This window comes from Hordeum vulgare, chromosome 3H (genome assembly GCF_904849725.1).
Source record: "Hordeum vulgare subsp. vulgare chromosome 3H, MorexV3_pseudomolecules_assembly, whole genome shotgun sequence".
In the NCBI taxonomy this organism is placed as follows: Eukaryota; Viridiplantae; Streptophyta; class Magnoliopsida; order Poales; family Poaceae; genus Hordeum; species Hordeum vulgare.
In genome coordinates, this window is record NC_058520.1 from 585,048,364 (window position 1) to 585,054,408 (window position 6,045).

Genomic DNA, 6,045 nt, shown 5'->3' on the forward strand with positions numbered 1-6,045 from the left:
TATTTTTTTTTCTCAATATCCAAAGCATTAACATGGAATTTGGAGAAAATACCCATTTGTAGCACAAATGATTTGCGTTGGGAGTTTTTGCTTGCCTGATTGATCTTGAACAAAATGAATGAAGTTATCAACATAGTGTCAAATAACTTCTCATATCCGATTGTGGTTCATGGTTCACTGTAAAAAATAAAAGAAAACAGGATTAGCCCTTGGTGGCATCTTTTGCTAGGAAGAAAGGTGAGCACCAAACCTTGCGGAGGCTTAACCTCGAACGCGGGTTGCCAGGCTGCGGGCACTTCAGCCTGCTCTAACAACCACCCAAGCAGACGCTCGGTCTTGTCCATGGTTCACTATAGCGGATGCCATCATTCACCGTACCAGGCACCATTAAGGATTTCATTGATTACTAAAGATACAGCTAATTTTTTCCAAGGCCATAAAGGCAAAGGTCCTGAGGAATCTGTTTGCATATGTTGTTCTGAGTTCTAGGGATGTCGCACAATTTGGGGAACTCTGGCATTGTATAAAAAAACATAAGAAAACCTGTTCACATTATGTATGTTTACACCTGAAACTGGACCTTCCGAAGCTGCCACTTATTTCTTATTTTTCTTTTGTTTGCAACTTCTTCTGAAGTTTGCATGATTTCAAATATTACTATGTTTTCTCAATACCCAAAACATTAACATGGAGTGTGGGAAAAAAATTCCATTTATGGCACAAATTTGGATGGCATGTGTTGCATTTTTTTTAGAATTTTTCGCTTGCCTGAAGTGGTCCCAGTAGTTTTAAATGAATTCTGGTATCAGATGTGACGGCTAATGATTCACCATAAAAAAAACTCGATCAACCAGGAGTAGCCTTTTGTGGCATTCTTTTTAAAAAGAAAGACAAGCACTAACCCTTCGGAGGTTGAGCCTCGAACACGGGTCGGCGGGCTGCGGGCACTTCAGCCCGCTCTAGCTAGCCACCCGAGAAGACGCTCTGTCTCGTTCATGTTTCAGTTGCCAAAGGATTTCACTGAATCCTAGTGTCCACATTGTATTTTAACGTGATAAAGAACTGATTAACTTAAATCGGGGATGATCAAAATCATATGGATTGACCAATTATTTTGTTTTCTTTGAATTATGTGCAACACATTTACTCAGTTTTTTTTGTAAAAGGAGTCCCCTGTCTTTTTGTAGAAACTAAAGGTAATTTTCCTGCAACACCTTGTGAACAAATACCGCTTGTGGCATGAAATAAAAACGTAGCTATAACTCGGCTAACATCATTCTTTATCTCAAGGCGGTCAGACCTAAATATCACCTTTTGGGCAGTTTGTGCAGTACATAGTATATTACTATTATCTTGAAATTGCAAAACAGGGAGTAGGCTAGGTGGTATCCGGGCGTGTTGCTGGTCCCCAGTGAGCTGACCAAACCCTATTCTCTCCTATCAATTCTGTTACCTTCCTCTGTGCGTCGCCCGGGTGTCATGGGTCAACCAAGCCAAGGCTTGCCGGAGGCCCAAACCTCTCCCTATCATTCATGGTGAATGGTGAGGTACTATACACATACCCAAGACAATTTGATGTTTCAGTACTCACAAGACAATTTATGTTTATCCAGTTTATGATTCATACACATACACGAGATAATTTATGTTTTTCCGGTTTATGATTTAGTATTGACAAGATAATTTATGTTTATCCAGTTTATGATTCATACTCATATTTGATTTCTTGTAGTATTGCATCATTGCCTATTCAAGCATTAACAAGTACAATCAATGAGGAAAATCTACCGGATCTGAAGTACCAATTCGATACAATTGATGTTGATAAAGGTGGACCAATTACTGCATTGAAGAAATGCAGCAGGTAAGATATAGAGTACTTTCATATGAGAATGTTTTGCACATGTACTAGATGATGCTGATGATCTTTGTATGTTTTAGTGGCCCTTGCGAAGGATCTTCACATTAAAGGCTCCTCATGTTCTCAAGATTATTCAGGTAGTAAAGCTTTTGACTACCTGCTTGAATTAGATCCTAATTGCATTGTTGCCTGCATTTTTTATTGAAAACCATGTGCTAACTAACTGTAGAATAATACTTGCAAATTCTGTTTGTTGACCGTGTCGTGGTAGCTTTAGGCATTTAGATGTACAAAACTATGAAAGTAGGCAAGAACCACCTGCATATCAAAGTCTTGTATTGTTCGACAATGATAAGCTAGAGTAAAAGTGGAGCCAGGATCAACTGTTGAAAGCCTTTTAATAACTATGAGCGAGGGGATATAGAAAGTGGCACTGCACTATGATCGAGTATGCCCTTTGTTAGCTCTGATTTGCCATTTTTTTGTAACACTAGCTTATATAAGGATGTGGTGGCAAGTAGGATTATCTAAGTAGTCAGATGTCACCGCTACTATCTGAGAGACTCGGATTGCACTACTATCTCTACGGTTGACCAGTTTATGCACTAACCCAGATTCTAATAAAATGCAAGAGCCCGCATCATGCTCATTTTCTACTTTCATTCAGTTTCTATTACATCTCTCTCCCCCTCATGTGACAGCTATGTAGCACAAACTAATTGAAAAATGGGCCACTCCCTCTTGATGCCCCCTCATACTGCGAGGCCCCTTCTGATGTTGAAGGGCTTCTCAGGTCAGAAAAGCTCTCATTATTGCTTCAACATTAATTTCTTCAATCTGTAACAAGAGTTCCCGCAACAAGGCGTCTTGCAATATTTTGGGAAAGTGTATTATTTTAGACATCTTATATCCTGACCATGAATTTGGCTTAAAATGCTCCTGATGATGCTTGAAAATTCTTCAAGTGTGCTAAGACCTACTGTCACATTCGGGTTTATTCGCCATTAAATTTCTACGAAGGGACTTGTCAATCCACCTTACACCCGTACAAAAATAGAGTGTTTCTAGAGAGTAGAAACATTGCATGCAGAAATCTTCAAGAAAGAGGTGATTTAAGTGGTAACCGATGAAATGCCTGCTGGTGAAGCTATCATGGATCCAACTCACGACCTAATTGGCCACAAAGGTAGGTCCGATTAAGTGATCAACATGAATACATCAGCTACTGACTGTTATTCAGAGATACAGTCTGACAGTAGTAACTTAATTTGCTTAGATGCTCACGGAACTGCAAATAATGGCTCATTTTCAGCCCAGTTGTGACAAATATCGTAACATGCCAAATTATTTTCCTTTTAGATTTATTATTCCACAGTTCTGCACTGCATGTCATTAATAAGTTTATTAATATAAGTTTCACATGAATGTACTGAACAAACAAACTTGCGAGAACAACCAATTCTGTGAAACTTGCTGCCTTTATTTTCCATGCCGTCTAAATCTCTCTTGTGTATGTGAACACCATTTTTTTCTATACCATGTATCATGTGAATGGGCGACAGACCAAAGTCTCGGATTCCTGGAGCAACAAATGTAGTGTTGTCAGTCTCTGAAGATGTGAATCCGTCTACTCCTAGACTACAACAAAGGGATGATTGGGATACTGAAAGTCAGTATACAAAGGCTTAGTGGAGTCAGACAGTCAGTCACCAACATCTTCGTTGTTTAAACAGCAACATCAAGTGGCGCCAAAACATGTGAGTTACTTTCATCTTTGGCATAACCAACCTTATTGGTGGACTTCCTCTGATTTTTCACAATGTAAAGAACTTCTCTCCTGGCTGAATTTTCAAAATATTTTAGTGACCATTACAGAAAACTGGTATCCAAAACTCCAAAAACTAACATGTCATTTTCTTGTGGATAACATATCACTGATTTGCGAGACAACCGAGTCATGAATGATGACAAATGAGAAGTTCGGCCACTACTCACTCAAGCTTGGAGGTGGTCGAAAGCCAGGCTCTACATGGTCCTAGCACCGCTCTCATGCATGGTGTTCAGGCTACTTCCACCAGTGCTATGTGGGTTGTAGTTCCGTGAGAGCTATGACAGGGAGAATGAGATGATGGACGTCACCGGTGCTTCGCTCGCCTGCATCGCTCCGCTAGCGCTCGGGAAGGTTATGGCCACACAAGAGCCATGACATACTTCAAGACTCATTTACTACCTTACCATCGTCATGAGCTTGTCCGGGATGTCGTGCGTCGCTGGTGTACTGATCATGAGGCTTCTCAGACACTTTGGCACCATTGATCAAGGTTGTGCAATGGCTCCTCATGCTTCTCTAGCTGTTCTCTCATTTAGGTGATGCACATATCACTGCCTAGGCCTCATTCTGAAGTCTTAAGTTCCTCGGAGCACTAATGGTATAAAAAGAAAAGACATGGTTGAGTTCAAGAGAAAGTGCATGAAGGAACATCTGAATCTTTTTGAGTTGCTACCTGCTGTTTTGTTATACTTCCGGTGTACATTTTAAGTTACTATCATTTCATGTCAAAATGTGTGATCTTGGTCACTCAAGTCCGTCTGTATGGTGGAATGTTACTATCAAGTATTTTAAATCAAGAAAAACAACAAGATTACTCTTTCCTTCATTTTTCTAGGGAAAAAGACGCCATTCTTTGGAAGATTGTGAAGAATGCAGCCTCTTGGCTTCTTATCAAATTATTATCAATAGCTCGTGTGATGTTTTGTTTTTAAAAAACACGTTAATTTGTATACACCTAAATTTTTTGATCCTCATATATAACATCAAATCTTTAAATTAACTATTGTTCATTGGTACTTCCTTCATTTCTCAGTTTTCCATTTTTCTCTTCTGAAGAAAAATAAGTCCTGAAAGCATCTGGCAAAGTTTCCCAACCTAAAGCTAGAAAATAAGGAAGGAAACTGAGGCCTAAACCTAATTGCTTTTGAGCACCTTGCAACAAATTTTGTTTACCTTGAATTAGACAAATACGTTTGCATCCTAAAAGGAAGAAAAACAACTATTTGCTTCCCCATCGACTTAGGTTACAAAGCGATAAAAGAAGGCCAACATAGCCTGCGTGGCCTACCTTCGGCAGGATTTGATCAAGAGAACGAGGATAGTTTTTTTTATTAAAATATCACTCAAACATAGTTGGTGCACTCATGATTGATGACAAAATGATAACAAATATTTAGTTTGAGTAACATTATTTTATATTACAACATTGTTAAACATCTCTCTATGGCCTCTCTTATGTTAGTACATTATTATATTTTTGTTTACTTTATTGCTATGTTTTCTTTCTTGGGTGTCTTATGTATTTATTTTCCACATAGTAATCATAGTTTTAAATAGCGTGCTACGTCAAATAGCGATGCCTCAAATTAGCTACAATAAGGCTATAATTGACTATTTCATAACTTTAGTAGATAATTGTATATGAATACTACATAGCTAGCGCCATCCTACTCAAATCATGCATTATAATGGACTATATCGGTGCTATAACCGGCAATTGAAAACATTGATAATAATACGTGCATTGCACGTGCATATTTACTAGTTTCTTGAAGGTTTAAAGAATGGCACATGCAAATCTACTTGGAACGGCAGGTAGATACCGCAAATAGGTATGTATGGTGGACTCTCATGGAAAAACATTTGGGTTTATGGAGGTGGATGCACAAGCAGTATTCCCGCTTAGTACAAGTGGAGGCTAGCAAAAGACTGGGAAGTGACCAACTAGAGAGCGACAACAGTCATCAGGATGCAATGAGTTTGACTAACATTGAATGCAAGCATGAACATGATATAAATCACCATGAATACAAACATCATAGAGGCTATGTTGATTTTGTTTCAACTATATGCATGAACATGCGCCAAGTCAAGCCACTTGAAACATTCAAAGGAGAATACCATCCTATCATACTACATCATAGTTCTCTCAGCTAAATAAGCATGGCATCAGAAACTATGATCTCTAAGTTGTCATTGCAAACATGGTTCTCTCACAACAAAGCTAAATCTGGGTCAACAAGCTAGTCATATTTACAAAAACAAAATAGATAGAGTTCATACTAGCTTTTCAGTCTCAGTCACTTCATCATATATCATCATTGTTGCCTTTCATTTGCACAATCGAACGATG

The 6,045-nt window shown here is 38.7% G+C and overlaps 1 long non-coding RNA gene across 1 annotated transcript; it reads left to right on the top strand.

Annotated features, from left to right (window-relative positions):
* Positions 1–1,459: 1,459 nt before the first annotated feature.
* On the top strand, positions 1,460–3,534 carry LOC123440798. The gene is made up of 5 exons (XR_006630360.1): positions 1,460–1,547; positions 1,733–1,864; positions 1,942–1,998; positions 2,930–3,047; positions 3,424–3,534. It is a non-coding gene; the product is annotated as an uncharacterized LOC123440798 (long non-coding RNA).
* Positions 3,535–6,045: the final 2,511 nt, after the last annotated feature.